Genomic DNA, 20,128 nt, shown 5'->3' with positions numbered 1-20,128 from the left:
TAGTGTTGGTTGGCCGAGAAACCCCCAAACGCAGACAACTGAAAGGCTGGATGGAGGTCCAGCCACGCCCCCTTACGGTAACCCTATGGAGAGGGCGGTATTGGATGGCACTTTCCTCCAATGACGTCGTGAGAACAGGCGGGGCTTAAAAGACCGCCTCCGCTCTTCGGCAGACTGCAACCAGCCTGCTCACGTAACTTAATATAGTATGTGGACCAGTGGGCGGGGCTGTGAGCGCGGCCGCACACTGGCTGCTGCCGGAGGCTCTTCATTCAGCCTGCATGAGTCCGCGGACAGGAGCCGGACTGACCAGCGCGCTCTAATGAACGTGTGAGGTTTGTAGGCTGGGTCACCTCAGCAGCGTGCTGCAGCCTAAATACAGACAGCGGCAGGAATCGTTAGCAGACTGCAGTGCAGTTTCACATGTGAGCAACTTTCTGGAATGTAACACGTCTGAGTTTTATTTGTTAAAACCCAGACTCACAAACACATACAGCCGCTCCTGTTTGGATCATTATTCGGCAGAATAAGGTGAGTGTCCGGCTTTGTGCTCGTTACTTGTTACGGTTGTTATAAATGTGGCTTCAAATTGGAAACTTTCAAATAATAATAATATTTTAAAAAGTTGTTTTTAGTAGCTACCCTCTTCTCCTGGCTCAGTCTGCTTCACAGTGTTTATAATATCAATAGATGGTATATCTGCTTCTTTATGTCCCAATCAAACACATACATAACTGTTTAGACTGTTTTTTTTTTTATTTCTGTTTACTAAGTGAAGAAAGTCTTAGTCCTTTAGTGTGTGTTATAATCATTATATTGTGGGAAGCTGTGTAAGAATCTTAGTAAGTGCAGTAACTACTGTATAATGGAACCTATGTGCTGACCTAGCTCTGAAATGTCAGTTTTTTCCATATGGAGACACTTGACTCCATCTGAAAAAGGAAGATTCTTGTGTGTGTGTGTGTGTGTGTGTGTGTGTGTGTGTGTGTGTGTGTGTGATTTGAAATATGAGGAATGAAATATGAATGTGGCTTAATTGGCACGAACAGACAAACAAACTAGAGTCTGATAAGCCAAGACACTTGTCCTAGTAAAATCAGCTCTGATATACATCTGAATGTCTGATCTGAATGACCGATGCTATGTCAGTCACAGCTGTAGTTCGGGGACCTGATGCGAAACAAAACCCAGAGCCAGGGATCCGGGGCATTTTGGTTGTTTTTTATCTTTGCTCCAAAGTGTGCTGCTGTCAGAGTCTAAAAGATTATCCTGTGTGTCCATCTACTTACACTCGTGTTGAGGCTTGTGCCATTTTTCCGGCTTGCTGTGTCAGTGCTGAGGTTGGCCCAGGAGCCATGAGCAGTGATGAGGATGTGTGCTGACAGCTGAGCGGGGCAGGATGAGGCTGTTCCATGACTGACTGAACTGGGCTGTTCATTGCACCATATGCTCCTCTTTATATCGTGCTGCTAAACATTTGGGCCTGCCTCATGACTCATGCTGTCTTCTTCTCCCTTCAGCCAATTCTAATCCTGCTGCTAAATGGGACAATCAGAACATTGTTACACGGTGAGCTTGAAAACGTTGTGGATTCCACTTTTGGCATTAGGTCTACCACTATAAAAACAGTATATAGGAGTCAATCACAATCCTTTTACAGCTTCCAGTAACTGACAGGTATCATGGAGAAGGCCATCCACTACTTGTCAGACTAAAAAATTTGGCTTCTGGGTGATAAACAAATGTAGAGTGAGCCTGGACCAGCTGTGTGGGTGTTTCGGTTTTTTTTGTGTGTGGTAACCCAGAAGACTGGTTTGAGGGTGTCAGGTAGTGGGGTTTAACCATTAACAGTGCTGATCACCTGATACACGAGTCTGTGCACAGAAGAAAAAAGGGAAACCCAATCTGCTAAGGTTCTGCTAAGATGTGTTCGAGCCAAACAAGGATTTCAGAGTTTTGAGAAATGCTGCCACAAATGTTACACATCTGTTTGTTTTTTTATAACCAACATTTATTGTAATGTAATTCGCTTGCCCTGTACTCAGTGGAATGGCAATTTGAGACTTTTCTGCTCTCAAATTGAAAGTTTTCTTCTCTAATCTTCTTCATGTGGTCTTTTTTAGTTTTAGTCTCCTCCCCCGGAGACCTTTAAATGCAGGGAATATAAGTTATATTATAAGTTCTATCTGGATTTATTTCACCTTTAAGTATAAACTGAGCATGGGGCCTTGTAGACATTTCTGTCCTGACATATAACTCTGATTAGTGTCTGTGATTTTTTCTTCTTCTTTCATCTCTTTGCTGAAACTATGCTGTGGTGAAGGTTAGTTAACTGATGACACATAGCCTCTTCTCTGATGTTACAGAGCATGTTGTGGGGAAAGTAGGTTACTGGGCCATGTCCTGCAAGCTTAAACTGAAAGCTAGTCTGAATATTGCTAGAGCTGCTTAGTGTGACTGGGCATGCACAAATGGTGTAGGTCTGTGTTACAGCAAAGGGACTCCTCCTGCTTTCTGTCTCTTTAAGAAAACAGAGCCGCGCTCCACATAGAATGAATGTTGAATGTTCAACCCATGATGATTCATCACAAACACATGAAATGGGGTGTAATCTCACAACAGGTTGATTAATAGATCAGAGGTTGCAAATAACCAAGTCCCGCTTACCTCCGAACACCAGAGGTGTCATCTTTTTGTGTGTGATTAGCTCATTTTGGCCTTATTGTCTCAGTACTGACATTGACTTCAAGTCTTATCACGGTGTTTTGCTTTTTTCTTTAACAAACCATATTGATATAAAATCTTCCACAGAAAACTAGAAGGCATACAAATACAATGTAAGACTTTAGGTTAGCCAGTTATTTCCACAGACATCAAGAAAAGCAGACATGAGCACCACAGTGGCATGCGTACTTGGACAGAGCAGCAGCCAAAACATTTAAATAGGTAAGTTCGAGGTAATAAAACAGAAAAAAAGCTGAGAGAGATGGGAAACAGGCTCCCTGACTACATGAAAGAGGCATTCAGAGTATTTGTAATTTCCATCAGAGCTAGACTTTCACTGCTTCTTACCAACAACAGCTCTTGTTGTTTCATTTCGACTTTTTCATTTCTCTCAAAAGCTTTTAAGGACACAAAGCGAGATATGCCAATTTTGTACAGCTAACAGCTCCTTGGAAATAATTTTGTTAGTGTAAAAAAACAATTTTATTCATGTTGAAAATGTGCTATGTTTTTCTTTTTCATAGATTCACCTAAAGAAATGGGAAGAAAATGTGTTTTTCAACAGGCTTCTATTAAAGTTCCTAAAGATACTTGTTAAAATTGATTATTTGCTCAGTTGTCTGTTATGTGAGAACACAACTGGGTCATCCTTTGAGTTAGGTCCATTTTTATGCTTGGTTGTCTCAGTGTGAAGTGACGTAATGAATTAACAAGAGAAATGACTCCTCTTTAAAAAACCTTCCTAGCCTGGAAAACTGCTACTCAAATCCAAAAATTATAAGAAAGGCTGGCTCCTTGGAAGCAAAATATTGAGAATTGAAGGGTTGTTAAAGACTTTTACAGTCTATAAATCTATAAATGCAACTGACTATCGCAACATTGTTCCAGAAATGCTGTTGTTTGTGTTGTGGTTTGACTGAGACTTCTCGTAATTGGCCCCATTGTCCATGGCTCACTTGTCTCCTACAAAAGCCACAGTGATTTTTAATGAACTTCCCCAACAGCCAATCAGAATCAGAATACTTTATTAATCCCGAAGGAAATTAGGCAATTCTGTCGTAAACACCAGGGTGAAAAAATGAAATTAGTTTATTTAAAGTGTCAGTCAAATTGTTATTATTATTATATTATTATTATATTATATTCTGTGGTCTTAGTTTTACTTGACTTGTCTGCTGCTTTTGACACGGTTAATCACAACATTCTTCTATCAAGATTGGAACATGTTGTTGGTCTCAAAGGTACGGTTTTATCTTGGTTTAAATCCTATCTCTCAGAGAGGTCGTTCTCTGTTGCTATGGGGCAACACTCCTCGGCTTCTGCCCCTATTTATTGTGGTGTGCCTCAAGGGTCCGTGCTCGGTCCTGCTCTTTTCTCTTTGTACATGTTGCCGTTGGGATTAATTTTTAGAAAACATAACATCTCCTTTCACTGTTATGCCGATGATATCCAGATTTATTTACCTTTGAAATCCGATGTGACTGCTTCTTTGCAACCTCTGTTCAACTGTTTGCATGAAGTAAAAATTTGGTTATCACATAATTTTCTTACATTGAACGAGAATAAGACCGAAATCATAGTCTTTGGTAGTCACACTCCGCTAGACCAGTTAGCTGACGCCCTAGGCCCTCTCGCTAGCCATCTTTCGTCCACTGTAAGAAACCTCGGAGTGTTCCTGGATGGCTCTTTTAAACTCGAGAAACAGGTGTCCACTGTGGTAAAAAACAGCTTTTACCAGTTGCGTCAGATTTCCAAAGCAAAGCCGTTCCTTCCTTTAAAAGATCTTGAAAAGCTTATCCACGCATTTATTACATCCAGATTGGACTACTGTAACTCCCTCTACTCGGGCCTCCAACACTCCTCTCTTTGCCGGCTCCAGTTAATTCAAAATGCAGCTGCGCGTCTTTTAACAGGTACGAGAATTCATGAACACATAACTCCAATTTTAGCCAAATTACATTGGCTCCCTGTTAAATATCGTATAGATTTTAAAATTCTTTTGTTCACTTTTAATATTTTGAATAATTTAGCGCCAAGTTATCTTTCTGATTTACTCCATTCATACAATCCCAACAGGGCACTTAGATCATCCAACCATAGGCTCCTAGCACAACCTAGGACTCGAATGAAGTCGAGAGGCGACCGGGCCTTTGCATCCGTGGCACCCAGACTCTGGAATAACCTCCCCGTTCATATTCGCACTGCCGAGTCTATCCAGTCTTTTAAATTACGTCATAAAACTTATTTTTTTACTTTGGCTTTTGATTCTGTCTAGTTGGCTGTTTTAGCTTGTTGCGTTGTTACCTATTGTTTGTTGTCCTCTTCTATTGTTTGTTTTAACTGTCTCATGTTTTTATTGACTGTGAAGCACTATGGTCAACACTGTTGTTTTTAATATGTGCTATATAAATAAATTTTGATTTGATTTGATTTGATTTATAGTATTTTAATTAATTTGTTTATTTTTTAACTATATTATATTAAAAATTTGATATTTATATATATTTTTTCACATCCAGTTTTATGTCTAAGTTAACTATAATAACCTTGTTTAGGACAGAGCTGAATGTTAAGGAAGTTAACTAAACCTGAAATCACTGTGGCTTCTCTAGGAACTTCCTTCAACTGTAGTTAAAGTTTAATGACCATAATCTTACAACCAAGTGACCGAAGGACAATGGAGCCAATTACAAGAAGTAATTAACTCAGTCAAACCACATCACAAACAACAGCATTTCTGCAACAATGTTATTATAGTCGGTTGTATTTATGGAAAACATTTTTTATTTAGATACATGTACAGTGCAAAAGTCTTGAACCACCTTCTTCTAAAGAGCCAGAATTTCTTGCTAAAGCAACACCTTTGAATTCTTAATTTGGTGTCCAAGTCTAATGAAGTTGTCAAAGGGAATAGTTTTATTGCTGTGCACTTGCTGACCCCGATGTTACCCCAGATCATATCAGCTTTCTGTTAGCTGAGCTTTCTGATGTTGCGCTCTATTGCTCTATATCTTAGTAGTTATAGCCTTTCATTTCCTGGAGATGTGTTTTGGATCTTTGTCACAATGACAAACAAACTGAGCTCAGACCATGATGTTATGTTAGCTCTGCTGGGAAAGCAGTGTTGCCATTAATTTTGAACGAATCTCCAACAGCTGTCAACAGCAAAGTCTTGCAAAGATGCAGCAATTTGAACCAAAAATCTCAAATTTACACTTATGAGAACAAAATGCAGTTTTTCATTGGTTCATTCAGGGTATTTCTTTGTCCTATTGTGTCTTTTTATTACTTGTTGGAATTGGTAACCCATAGGAATCAACCCTTAAGGCCCAGTTTACGCAGTCTCATCCGAATATTTGGTGTTAATGTGTGTCCGCTACTTGAACTCTGGGAAGTAATGTGTCTCTAATGTGAGATGCTGGTAACTCTAATGAACTTATCCCCTGTGGCAGACATAACTCGTTGTCTTTCTCTTCCTGGGATTGTCCCCATGAGGATTAGTTTCATCAAGGTGTTAGTTGGCTTTTGCAGCTGAACTTGGGGAAAAAAAACCTTCCAAACGTCTTGAAATTTAATTGAACTTTATATCTTAAAGTTATAATGGAATTTGAATTTTTCAGATTAATGGTTCTTGCTACAGTAGCTGAATATTGTTGTTGAAGCGAACATGTTTATGTTTTAATGGTAAAATCTGTACAGAATCTATAATCCTAAAATTCAAATAGGGCTGTTTCTTTAAGGCCCAATTATAATTGGTTAATAAAAATATAGAAAAACCACAATTATGATTTATATCAAACCAAGTTGGGTGCAAACTGGAAAAAAGCAGCGAAGGCTTACATTTGAGAAGCTGGAACCAGGGAAATTGCTTCAGTGATTCACTATCAAACTAGAGGGCATCATCCTTGGTCTGAGACAGCTTAATCAAGCAATATCACACAAGAGTGAGTGCTGTTTATTGAATATTAGTACAGCTCTGAATGGTTTGCAGGGACAAGGCCACAGCTATGCCGATATTCTCTAAAGCACTATGGCCTTGAGTGAGATATTGCTATCTCAGGTATAAAATTAATTTAAAGTAATAAATGGCAAGAGATTGTGCTTTAAAAAAATATATATATATATAGTGTGGTTTATTTTTTGATGTATTCGCCTCAACCATACGCTATTAAAAATGGACTGCTGCCAGAAAATACATAAACACATTAACTTGTCGGCTCCTTTGTGTAGGCTTTTTTTTTTTTAGTGGAACTTTATTTCCACTCTTTGCCTCAAGTTCCATGTTACATGATTTTGCTAAGGCACTGATTCTCAGGTTATGGTTGGTGTAAGAAGTAAGTGTCTTTGCAAATTCTGTATACCATCTGTCACAGCTGGGCAGAGAATATTTCAGAGCCTTTCTGTTGCAGACAGCTGGCTTTAAAGCAGCCACAATTTAGCTTTACAGTCAAATATAGGCGAACAACTATATTTAGCAACTTTGAATGCATGTGAAATGTGTATTGTCCAATAAAAATCAGTCAAATTACTTAGTTAAAATGATTATAAAAACATTGAAGTGACGCTTACCCTTTAAAGGCCAATCCACAGCCTTTATTTGTTGGCTTTAGATCGCTGTTGTCTGGTATTTCTGATTCTTAGGTAACATATTTCAGAGAACAATGACTCCTGATGGGAAGTAAGAAATGGTTCCAGTTGAAAGCTTGTACTAAATGGTCCATGGGATCACATGGCACACACCATATCATTTCCTTATATCAGTGCTGGCATATTTTTGTGACAGTGATAATGAAATTGTTATACTGACTCTGTGGAATTCTGCTTATTTCCTCTGATAAAATTTGTTTAGGAATCAATAAAAGACCCAGTTAAGAAAGTGGCCTATAAGGATAATCAGTGATGGCAGAGGTGTCAGTACAGTGTGTAACAGTATTTGGGTTAAGGCCAAAAGCCACTGTTTATTTACACCATTTATTGCTACAGGGTTTATCTTCGATGGTGCTAGAAGCAACAGTCGCCATTAAATTAAATTAATACCAAGTGAAACTGACAGTTTTAAATTATGAACTTCTCTAAATGATGATTTTTTTCAGGTTTTTTGTTTGTTGATAATCTTGTGCGGCCTACTGTGTATGTCTAAATAATTTCTATTTGTAGTGTTTGTTCAAACTGTTATAGTTTTTAGCAAACTTTGCAGACACATCCCAGTCTTATTTTCTCTGTTTTATCATCTTTAGACTCTTTTGACCTGTTGGTCTGATGTGGTGTTTGGGAATTTTTAGACTTGTGAATTCTTGATCAATCTCCAGTAAGAAGATAATGTGGAAGCATTTATAGCCGTAAGGGCAGACATAAGACAGACATGCAGACTGTTATCATTAATCAGAGCCGTTCCCTTTTGTTCCATACCCCTCTATACCGAGGCCTGCTTGCCTTTTTCTTCCTTTGGCCAGTGGAACTATGTTGCACATGACTCCTGAGAGTATGACTGGTATTCATGTCACCCTCTTTGGCCTTGTAACTATGACAGACAAAATGTTCAGCAGCAGTTATATAACTGCCTCTACTGACGTCATCGGCCTTGCTGGTGTCACTGAACTCTTGCTCTAAAGCACACAGTGATTGTCCTCAGTAGCTGCAGGCTCAGAGCCATTACGCCATCATTAAGACATTTGGCTTTTTCAAATCTATTTATTCCTTTTATAAAAAAGAGAAAGCTTTCCTTTTTCTGGCACTGAGACCAGTCACATTATGTGAATTTGCTTCCTCTCTTTTTATTTGTGGCATGAAATGACATTACCTGAAACTAACGTGTGTGAGAGCTCCTCAGTGACACTGCACTAATACTGACCTTTCGGAAAGGTTTTTATGGTACTTCATCATTCAAAGGAGTGAGAATCTACATAAATGAGGTTCTTTTAGAAGCTGTTATCATCATCTGAGTGATGATGATCACCCCCCCCCCCCCCCGTGTGTCTCTAAAATATAGCTAATTCACAGGATGTAACATTTATTCTTGCTTCACTACAAAAGGTTACGTTTAAGAATCGGGTGTGGCCACACATTGTGTGTCAGATGAAGAAGAAAAATGGGCCTCGCAGTGTGTGTGTGACCTAGATCTAGTGATTCAGATCTCCAGTTGAGGGTGTTGGCTGCATGTGCATTACAACGTTGTTTGCTTTAGTGGAGTCACAACAAGATCGTGTCAGGTCTGATGGTGAAATGAAAAGGGCCCTCCCACGCACATTTCTTTCTTCCTTTAATGTTAAGTAAGCCATATGTAATCTGTGATGTCATGGGGCAAAACCTGAACATGTCCACTGATGGCGAACTGGAGAGTTCACATAGTGCTGTGATACTTGAATTTCATTCTTAGTCTGGGTCCAGCCAATGAGTTCATTACACTTTCCTACTAAAACTTTCCAGTTTCCGAGTTTTTTTGTTTTGTTTTTTTTAATTTAAGTGTTTAAACTTTTTTACTGATTTTCACTCACTGTCCACTTTATTAGGTACATCTTGCTAGTACTGGGTTGAACTCCCTTTCCCATGCAGCACCACCTTAATTCTTCATGGCACAGATAAAACAAGGTGAACTCAATGTCACGTTTAAGAAGTTTGAGATGATTTGAGTTTTGAGAGATTATCCCGTAGAAAGCCATCATCAGGGTACACTGTGGCCATAAGTGGTTGGACAATATTCATGACCTCATCCAAGCTTTCATGTTGTTTTCACTCCAAACTGACCCGACCGTCTAAATGTTGCAATGCAAGACTCATCAGACCAGGCAACATTTTTCCAGTCTTCTCCCAGAACAGTGGAAAGTAGCATAAGAAAGGGCACAAGGCATTTTTGCCCAGAGTAATGAAACACCTCTTCGTTACACCCAGAAAATTTCCCCTCACTGGAAATCTCCTTTCTTCCCTTTTCCGATGCTCGATTTGAACTTCAGCAGGTCGTCTTGACCATGTCTACGTGTAAAAATGTGATTGGCCGATTACATTTTTTCCATTAACGAGTAGTTGAACAGGTGTACCTAAAAAGTAGCTGGTGAGTGCATGCGCATCTTAAGAGAAACACAGAAACATATGATAAAATTGATGGAAATCTACAGGAAGTTCTATTCCACCATCAAGAGGAAGCCAAAAAGACTTTTTTTCAGTTTTTTTTTACAGAGCTGGCAGTGATTTTAGGTTTCTTGAAGGACACTTCATGATTCATGAATTATTGTCACATTAAAGCATGAGTAATGTGCACACATAGTTCCACTCAGATGCAATGGCCTCTTTAAGCTTAGCTGTCTGAAAGAGAGAAAACCAATTGTGTTCCTTTTCATATTTGCACATATACACTGTAACAAAGGTTTATGCTCACAATAAACATGGTGGAATTTCAGTTATTAAAATCAATGTAGGTACAAGAAATCCCTTTAAGCCAAAGGTTCTTTTGTTTGCGAGGTGCAGCCAGTCTGGAGAAAGTTAACAAAAAGAGAGGGTAAACAAAGCTAAAGTAGCTGCACCTGAACTGCGTGGCATGCACAGCTACTCCAAGAAGTCCAAGAAGACAAATGTAGTGTAGGAAAGAAGCATTACAGGTAAAAACATAAAAATATGAAAACTAGTCATTATGCGAGTTGTTTTCCAGAGACTTCTGATGATCCAGCCTTCTGTCATTAATAATGTAGATGTTATTAATTCACTTTCTCAGTTGACTGAGCATCCATCCTGATTACTTGTTAACATTTGTACTACTTTTAAACCACTCATCGGATGAATAAAAGATGCACGATGAGCAGGTTTTGTATCCTGTAGTTCAGCTGAAATGTTAAACTGCCTAAAATAACATGAAATATTTTCATGTAGCTCAAAAATAATCAAATCGAATCAAATATCTGCAGTCCACTGCTTTTTGTTTCGGTAGAATAAGAATTAGGCAGAGTGGATATTTGGCCATAGAGGAAGCCAATATTCAATGTGTTTTAGTCTTTCCTCAAAGAGAATAATTTATAAGCTGCTTTCTACTGTTCTGTGAAACTTAAGAGAGGTTTGCGTGCTCTCAGGAGGAGAGCCTTGAAGATATGGAAGCCATCGTTTCATAACCAGGAAAATGAAACAGCAATAGATAGGAATGGAGACATAAGGTCATTTTTTCCATGGACTCTTTGCGAAAGGCTATTTAAGTTCACTTCAGAGTCTGTGCATAACAGAGGGGCCGGTTGCAGTTTCATAAACACTCACTGGTGAATTCATAACAATGACGTTCGGGTGAACAGCTCAAAAATGCTTCATTTGGAGGCGATGTTTAAGAATGAGACAGAATCTAATCAAAGATCTAACCTGGCATCCGAGCTTGAGTGGTGAAAAGAAAGAGCTCCGCTGCCCTTTCCACCCATGCCCCAGAATGGTGACCCACATATTTGCTCACACTGCCTTAGGTAATTGCATCTTTTTTTTTCCTGAGCAGCAGCAGCAGGCAATAACAGGCTTGGAGTAACTGTGATTCATTTGGAATTGTTGAAAGAATATAATTATAAGAAAATTTGAGAGTGGATCTACCTGGTGAAAGGATGTTTGTTTTATGGGACTGCTTTCTCATTGAAAGGATGCGACCACCCACATTCACCACACACTCCGTGCTGTGTGGTGAATGTGTAATTACATGGCACTTTTGACTAAAGTGTTACCAAAAAGTAAACGTGGAATATATGAAGAAGAAAATCTACATAAAATATGCAGGTTGACTAATGGTTGACTAGGTTGATGGCTGTGAGTTGTGAATTAGTAGCTGCGAGGTTGATGTGAACTAGGATTCATGTTCTTAGCTGATTAGCTGATTATTCAACAGGTGCATTAACAGGTGCAGTTAGGAAAACAGGGTAAAAGAACAGTTTTTCCCCCCCACAGGTGTGGATGTGTTAAACTGCTCTGAGTAGAGTGGCGTTCAGCTGTTGCCTGGGGCAGGATTAGTGTGGAGCTTCTGTTTGGTAGTGATGGGCAAAGCTTGTGGGAAAACTCTCCCGAGAAGGGACATAATGAATTGTTTCTTTACTGTTTTCCTTTTTTCATTTCATGCATTTGAATGAGCTCTAAGGCTTTAGCCGTGGTGCTCCATCTATACTCAATTACACGGTGTGAAAAGTCATTGAGCATCACCTCCGGATGTGATTTTTCTTCCTTCTGTGAGACAGAGCTCACTATTTTGAAGCATTAAGCCACATATGTCTTGAAATTCTTTTCATTTGTTCTTCTTTAACAAGTGGCGTTGAGGTAAATCGTTTGTAGCCTGTAGCTGAGCCCACACTAACAAATTTCTGCTAAAACGAAAGCAACTGTTGCACACTGATAACATGGTGGTGTAGGTCGACACAGCAGAAAAGTGTCAATGATGATGTCTTTAAAAAAATAGCAACAGAAAGCTACTGTCCCGTCTTACTGCAGTGTTATTTTCATTTGAGTCAGAAAATAAACTTACTCGTGTTGCATCAAGTCCCTGTGTGCCACACCGAGCACACAGTCCATATAAAGAAATTTAAAATTAGGTGAAAACTCCTGTAGCAACCCAAGCAAGTGACCATAGTTTATCATAGTTTAAGAAAGATGATACATGAAAATATTGACACAGGGCTGATCAGAAAGACTAGTGTATTTAGAGGTATATTTTACTTTATTTTACAGTAGAAAAATATTAATTATGGAAGCAATAAATGTTAGTATATTGGCAATGCAGTGGCTTATAATATACACTTTATTAGGTTCACTTTTCTAGTACTGGATTGGACCCCTTTTACCTTCAGAACACTTTAATTCTTCAATAAACTGCGGGAAACCTTCCTCAGAGATTTTGCTCCATATTGACATGATAGCATCTCACTGCAGATTGTAGGCTACACATTCATGATGCGAATCTCTCGTTACATCACCTCCCAAAGGTCATTTGAGTTCAGTGAACTCATTGCGACGATCAATAAACCAGTTTCAGTTGATTTGAGCTTTGCCACATGGTGCATTACCCTGCTTGAAAAAGCCATGAAAAAGATGGGTGCACTGTGGTCATAAATGGATGAACAATACTCGGGTCGGCTGTGGTGTTTGAACAATCCTCAAATGGTACTATGGGGTCCCAGCCTTTCATTTTGTTTAAGCCAAATTCGGACCCTAAAGTCAAGATATTGCAGCAGAAATTGAGACTCGTCAGACTAGGCATGTTTTGCTCAATGTGGTGAGTCTGTGTGAATTGTAGTCTCAGTTTCTTGTTCTTAGCTGGCAGTGATGGGACGCTGTGTGATCTTCTGCTGCTATAGCCCATACTGTATATTCAATGTTGGATCTGTTCAGAGATGCTCTTCTGCACTCCTTGGTTGTGATGAGTGGTTGTCTTGAGTTATGCTGCCTTCCTATTGGCTTGAGTAGCTTGGGCCCTTCTCCTGTAACCTCTGGCATCAACAGGGCATTTACCCCCAGAGAACCGCTGCTCTCTGGAGACTTCCCTTTTTCAGATCATTCTCTATAAACCCTAAAGATGGGTTTGTGGAAAAATCCCTGTAGATCAGTAATTTCTGAAATACTCAGAGCAACCTCTCTGGTCCACTTAAATCAAATTTCTTTTTCATTCTGACGATCGGTTTGACTTTAGCGGGTCATCATCAGACTATGTTTTCATGCCCAGTTTTAGTCATGTGATTGGCTGATTAGATATTTGCACTAAAGAGCAATTTCAGCATGTGTACTTACAGTATTAAACTGTAGATTTTGGCACATATACTGTAAAATTAACAGTGACATGCTGGAAAACCTTGATGCCAGTATTAAACTTTAGGTTAACATGTACATTTATTGCGAAGCTTGTATCTCATCTGTTGTTGTGGGTTGAGAGTGAGTTAAAACTGCTGTAAGGAGAAATCAAAGCATGCAGCCAGCAAGGTTGCTTTGGCACTTTATTAATAGTCAACAGTATAACAAATGACTTCCTGAGTTATGTATGAGAAATCTTGTCGACCAGAAGAAAAATGGAAACCGGCAGCTTGATGGGCATAGCTGGGAGAAAGTAGACACTACACATTGTTACCATGGGAACACAGAGTGAACAGCAGTGCCACCGTCTAATTAATGAAAGTCAGTGCTTCAGCAGAGGGCCGCAATGACATCATCAATACCAGCAGCACAGATGTAGAGAGAGGCAATATGGCTTAATGTCTGAGTAATTATACAAATAGTCACTTTTCACTGATGAAGCTGGAAGCAGTCTGGAAAAAGGTGCAGCATGTAAAGAACGCAATGATGTGACTTCATTATGGAGTGACGCCTGCTTATGAGCACTAAATGTCATCTCATTATCCAATAGCATGACCTACATAAAAAGAGCGCCACTAATCTCTATGTAGGCGGATGGTGAATAATGCAGTAAAATGTGGGAGATCTTTATGAATCTTAGATCTTGTTGGTTGCTGGCAAGGTAACAATGGACTTCAGAATGTTTCTATACAATCAGTCTGGCATCCTGTACTATCTGCTCAATGATTTGGTACTGTAATGTGTGTGTAGTGTGCATGGAGTATGCTATAGAAATAAGAACACAACACAGATCTTTAGCTGCTTTCAGTTATTTGAAAGTCTTTGATTTGCTGACTTATTTATTCATTTAATACACAACCGTGTCAGGAGTTTCTGTGTTAACATGTCATTAAATATGTAAATAGTGGTCATCACTTTATATGAGAGTTAACAATGCAAACAGGACTGCAGTATAGCACAGCAGTGCTCAGAGCTAAACGCTACTGTTAGCATATGTTTAACTGACTTTAATATGTTAGCATGCTACCATTTGCTAATTAGCACTAAATTCAGCACATTTGAGAATTACATGAGAAAAGCCATTTTGGCCCAGTTTTGCAATATATTGAAAACATACTATTGCAGTTTACTCTGAGAATCTTCAGAAGACTAAATCTATATATAATTAGGTCAAGGGCTCACCAAAGTCACTAAGAAACATTTCTGGGAATCATTACCCAGTCAAGACAAACAACCGCCAGACCTGATTGACCAGCACTGTCATCCTTAGAACTAAGCCACTACACACAGCAGTGGTGGTAATTAGGTCAGAGTGCCACATCCTTGTTAGATTTGCTCTATCAGCCCAAAGAACATTATTCGTTTGGCACCAACACTACTCATTCATGGAGGGGCACATTTGGAAGTATTTGTGCTCTAAAATGTTTTGGCGAGAGCTTCAGAACCTACAGTGTCAGACCTTTGAAAAAGACAGTCCCAGTGCTGTGTATGCATTACTGAAGCTTGAGGAAAAAATTAATGGAGCATTAAGAGACAAAGCAAGCATGTACTTAACGGGAGTTAGGTGGTGGAGGAATCCTAAAGTGAAGCACTCTGTTTAGGAAAGAAAAAGTACTCACTGACTTTGGATCTTTTTTTTTCTGATACCTTTTAGGGCATCACAGTTTCAGAGTTGACAGATGGGTAAATCTGAGTGTACCTTATGCAGTTTATTAACTTCATTTTGCTTAATTTCTGGATGGAGTTTGTAGATTTTTACCAATCATAACCCCATGAAGCCTCTGAATACCTCTGTGTGGTCTAATTGTTGGTTGTTTGAACTCCTCGTGACTGATTTATCCTCCAGGACTTCTGTCTGTTTCATTCACCATCTCATATGAGAAAAGTGTCTTTTACAGGTCTGATCACAGTATAAGCAAACCTACATTTTGCAATCTAGTTTCTAGAGGCATATTTACAGTTGATGCTTGAAGCTGACTATTATTCATGCTTTTAGTCGGAAGTGCATCGGTTTGCTTCTTACTGTTGCCAGACTGTAAGTGAAAGTACATTTTATTCTAGTACTTTTGTGAAAGTGACTTAAGCCTCCAGAAACCATCAAAATTATCTGCAGTAACAAAGCTTTCGTTCTTACTTTCGCTCGCTTTCTTTCGTTCTTGAGCAGGCTGAAATTGCACGCGTATAGTTTAGTTTTCCGTTTTTGGTTTGCGTTAGCACACAGCGCATTTTGCATAGTTTCTTTGTTTAAGTTGAGCCATCTCAAACATATAAATCGTGCTGTTTCTTCTTTGAGATGGCTGCATTAACGATAGCTTCCTCGGGATACATTAACAATACATCATTCTTGCTATGTTTTCTTCTATTTTTCTTTTTTCAACTTGTCAGCACTTCCTTTTTCCCCCCAAGGTTGAATTAGGTCACATTAGCTGTGCTGCATGCTCTACGACTTGATCGGCTACATTTCTTCAATATAAATAAATCCATTAATTACAACAGGTAGTGACTAAAATTTAAGGACAGTTCACCTCTTCCCAGCCCTACCTACCAGATTTGTCATCTACCTGACTTTCAAGTTTCTCAGTCGTGACAGAAACTAGAGCAACCAGTGTGATCACACTATGGGAGTAACACAGAAAGGGACAGCACTGAATGCAACACTGAATTTGCTCAGTGCAGTATGGGGGTGTCAGAGGTGCACTGTGCCCTCCACTTTGTTGGATGCACTGTTACAAACTTTAGTTTTAAGTAATGCAGACCTGTCAAACTAAGCTGTTCCTTCTGCTGTGTTTTATTTGTATTTTATTTTTTTAAAATAGTATATCTTTTTATTCATAGAAGATACTTAGGGGTTCTGCAGATATCCTAGCAGTTCTGCAGTCACTTTCATAAGTGCAGGACTGAGGATGTTGCACAAACTACACAGATGTTAGGTGTGCAAGAAGTGTGTGAAACTGTGTAGCTGCAGTGGTGCAGCCACTATCAGGAGTGGTAATACAAGGCTTTTAGTTTCAAGGTTGGTTAGCGCTGACAAATCACAGCGGAGTCATGCCAACGATGCAAGAGTCAGTTAAGAAGGTTCAATCACCTGATGGAGGATGTTTATGTCTCCAGAGAGGCTTCATGTATAACTTGGCTGGCAGAACTGGCATCATCCTGGTACCACCTCATGAGCCAGTCACTGAAATTGGGACTACTACAACAGCTGCAGGCTGCATCAGCTGTGTGGAAAATGTGACTCATTACATTAAGATGGTCATTGAGACAAGTGGTCTGCATATCTACCGTGGCCTCAAATGTGCGTCTGGAGTTCAGGGACATCTGGAGAGAAATTCAAATCATAAAACATCACGACGACCGGCCGAGCCAGAAACAGACGCTTTGACTTTGAAATTATGTGTCCATGTTTTTGTTTTTTTAAATTCCAAATACTTTTTTCCTGTCTGGGTTAAAACATTGATTTTCTTTTGTTGTCACCTTAGCAATAAAACCTGTATGCTTTAAAAGCAATGCTGGGAAAAAAGGACCCAGAAGGACCCACAAAATATAGAAAACAAAGTAAAGATTTTCATGTCATCTGTTCAGATTATTTTACTGAAACTGTTCTCTCCTCAAATTTTTAATATTTTCTTGCATTTTACAAGTTGCTCTGTTTTATTGATTTAAATGGATTTAGCAAAACCTCTTCAAAGTACACGCTGGCACTCACAGGTTAACACTCACACTCTTCATTATGAAAAGCTCAATTTTTCTAATTAAGAACATGCACTTAAAGCTCTCTGATGTCAAAGGCTAACTTGTCAAAGCAGTTGACACTCACTCTCTAATGAGATGAGGCACAACAGGTGACAACGTTGATTCTCATGTGCTCTGTGCTCTTTATTCACACGAGAACTGGCCTTGATTACAAGATCTTCCATTAAAGAAACATATTTATGTAACCCAAAGTATTTTAAATAAGAAGGAAAGGATAGCACATCAGTGCAATCAAAGATGTGGCTATTTCCTACTGAAAAATTTTGTTTTTTTTAGTTATTATTTTACTTAACATTGTCTAAATAATCCAAAATATGGTCTCCTCAGTTGTTTGTGAGTAAGCAAGCCTCACATGCAGTTAATAATGTAAACCATCTATGTTGCTAACAAGTACAGTAGAGCTTGATATTTGGGAAAGTATAAGTGTAAAAAGAGTCTCACATTTACACATTTGGCACCTACCGTAATTGTTCACGATTACTGTTTTGAAGATTATGGTCTTTAAAGATCTTTAAAAATTAAAGGTGCATTCAGAAATGTCATAGGGAAACAAAAAAACTAATTAGTCTACCTACCATTAAGTTATTAGAAATCATTTATCAAGTAATGAGGGCTATAATCAGTAGCAGTGAAATCGTGGCTTTAGCCACATAGACTAAGTGGCATCTATCCATACAAAAGCCATCCATACATGTCATGTTAATAAAATTTAGGACTTGGTTAAAATGGCTGGTGTACTGATAGGCTTTGTCCAAATAGTACAATTAGATAAACTACTGGTATGACTGTGACAGTCATATAGGCGTACTACAGTAAAACCTCTGCCTCATTTTTTAACGCTCCAAATAATTTATCCATGTAAATGCTCTCTTTGGTTCTTTTAACATTCTCGACATGCCCACATCTAGCTGCTTGTGAAGCCACTTGACAGACACAAAATACTTGGAGACTGTCCATCATTAAAGCTTGAAATTAGTCATGTAGACTGCTGACCCACATTTGGGACTTCAGCTGAGGAGAGAAGGGAACCAGGAAGTTTAAAAAAAAAAACACACATAGGAAGTGTATGGGGAAGTACTTGGGGGGCAAAACAAAAGTCTACAGCGTCTTGTTTTGGTTATACATTGAGGTGTTGTCATCTTTCTGTATGGCCTGCCTCCCTTCACCCTGCAGATTTAAATAAATGGTTTATAAACTTATAAACAGGGTCAGACAGGCTAATCTGCTCTGTGTTGCTGGCAGGGAGGAGGCACCGTTCACCACCTCCTCCTGCCCATGTGATTTGCCTTAATATATCAGCAGTACCTTTAAGGTCAATTTGCAGCATGCCATCACCCCCTCCTATAGACTCCTTCTTGTGAATGTAAAACTATATCTTAGTAGATTAAAGGTTAGGCTCCTATGGCCAAGTCTCGGTAGGCTTCACAGTTTCAAACAGTCGGAAAACTGCGGTGCAAAAGCCACATTACAAATCTACTCTTCTTTGCATTGCTCTAATGACATTTTAGTGGGTTGTTATTATTCATTAAGCACGTGTTAAAGATTGCAATCTGCCCCCTTCCTTCCCGGTCACAAGCGCAGGTTTCTTTCGGTTGTGTTGCACAGCATTGCTGCTTATGCTGCTGCTGCCTTCGTTACCCGAGTATTGAGCTACCAGCTGACCTACTTTCTCTGCTCTCAGCCACTCGGTCCTGTTTACAAGCCGCTGCCAGCGGAGGATGTGGAGTACAGACCCTGGAAAAGAGAGAGAGAGAGAGAAAGACCGCAACTACAGAAAAAAAAAGCCACGAATCAGAAATTTGGTCCTCTGTTGTTGATAAATTAGGACTGTCAAAGCCGCAGAGAGCTCACCGGCGATTAATAACAGCACGTTATTAACTTAAGGCGCTGTTATGCAATTTAACGCTTTCAGCGCTCTCGCTTGGTTAGTCAGAGGCTGCTGATTGCGCTCGGCTGCTATGCTGTAGTTTTTACATTTTTTTCTTTTAAAAATGACTAGTTTGGTTAAAGTTAAGTGTGGATTCGGATTTCTGCTGGAGACCTGTTTTCAAGGTATGTGAGATTTAACTTAAGCTTTCAGTTTCGCGTCACTGTGACAGACGAGCGCAAAATGTTGTCATAGGCTGCTGCCACCCGCTTACTCCGTTTTATATGATCAAAGTTCACGACTGGACTCTTTTCCCAATAAAAGAGAGGTGGGCGAAAGCGTGTTTATTAGACGGAGCACAGGCTGATTTGGCTGGTTTGGGTAAAATCCAGGTGTCCGTATGTTTGACAGCGTTAGCGCTCTTGAATGCTGCTTACATGTTTTCAGCTCAGAGTCATCAAGTGCCCTGGTTACAAGGCTGAAATAACCTATTTTTCCCTCCACCCGTTGTGCCCCCGATGATGACATTAATGGCCAAAACACCAAAGGGGTTTTCGTCATTGCTTCCTCTAAGACGCCACAAAGAAAAATGTTAAATGTCACCGGAAAATGTATGCTTAGATAATTTCTCAGCAGGCTTAGGGTCAGGCTGATGTTACCCAACCTGGCAGCTTTAAGCCTACTGGAGTTCACATTTCTCTGACAAACCCACAGGTCTTCGAATTCACAGTCCAGTCAGGGCTTTTTGTTTATTTATTTATTTGTTAATATAATTATTTTAAACTGAAAGGGATTTCTTATTAGAGCAAAGCATTTCCACTGTTTGAGTCTACATCAAGTGTGGCAATGCTATTTATTTACCCTGTACATACTGGGAAGTTAAAGGGTCAGTGAGGGCTGTCAGTGGCCTTTCCTCTGTTTTTCATTTATAGGTTTGCAGCCAGTTGAAGTGCTTCCTGCTTTCTTATCGGTTAAAGGCAGCTACACCTACACTGG

General features: G+C 39.4%; 1 protein-coding gene across 2 annotated transcripts in view; it reads left to right on the top strand.

Moving 5' to 3' along the window:
* Positions 1-241: 241 nt before the first annotated feature.
* Positions 242-20,128, top strand: part of npas2 (neuronal PAS domain protein 2) — a 45,002-nt gene continuing 25,115 nt past the window's right edge. Inside the window, exon 1 of one of the 2 annotated variants that reach the window (XM_026182864.1) lies at positions 242-531. The gene's annotated coding sequence lies outside the window, so the exon portion shown is untranslated. Of the gene's footprint in view, positions 532-10,623; positions 19,318-20,128 lie in introns of those variants that run through there. The other variant, XM_026182863.1, reaches the window with a different exon arrangement.

The sequence above is a fragment of the Astatotilapia calliptera genome, chromosome 10, assembly GCF_900246225.1.
Source record: "Astatotilapia calliptera chromosome 10, fAstCal1.2, whole genome shotgun sequence".
NCBI classification, from domain to species: Eukaryota; Metazoa; Chordata; class Actinopteri; order Cichliformes; family Cichlidae; genus Astatotilapia; species Astatotilapia calliptera.
The sequence above is the reverse complement of the archived record's forward strand: the minus strand, read 5'-3'. Positions and strand labels throughout refer to the sequence as shown.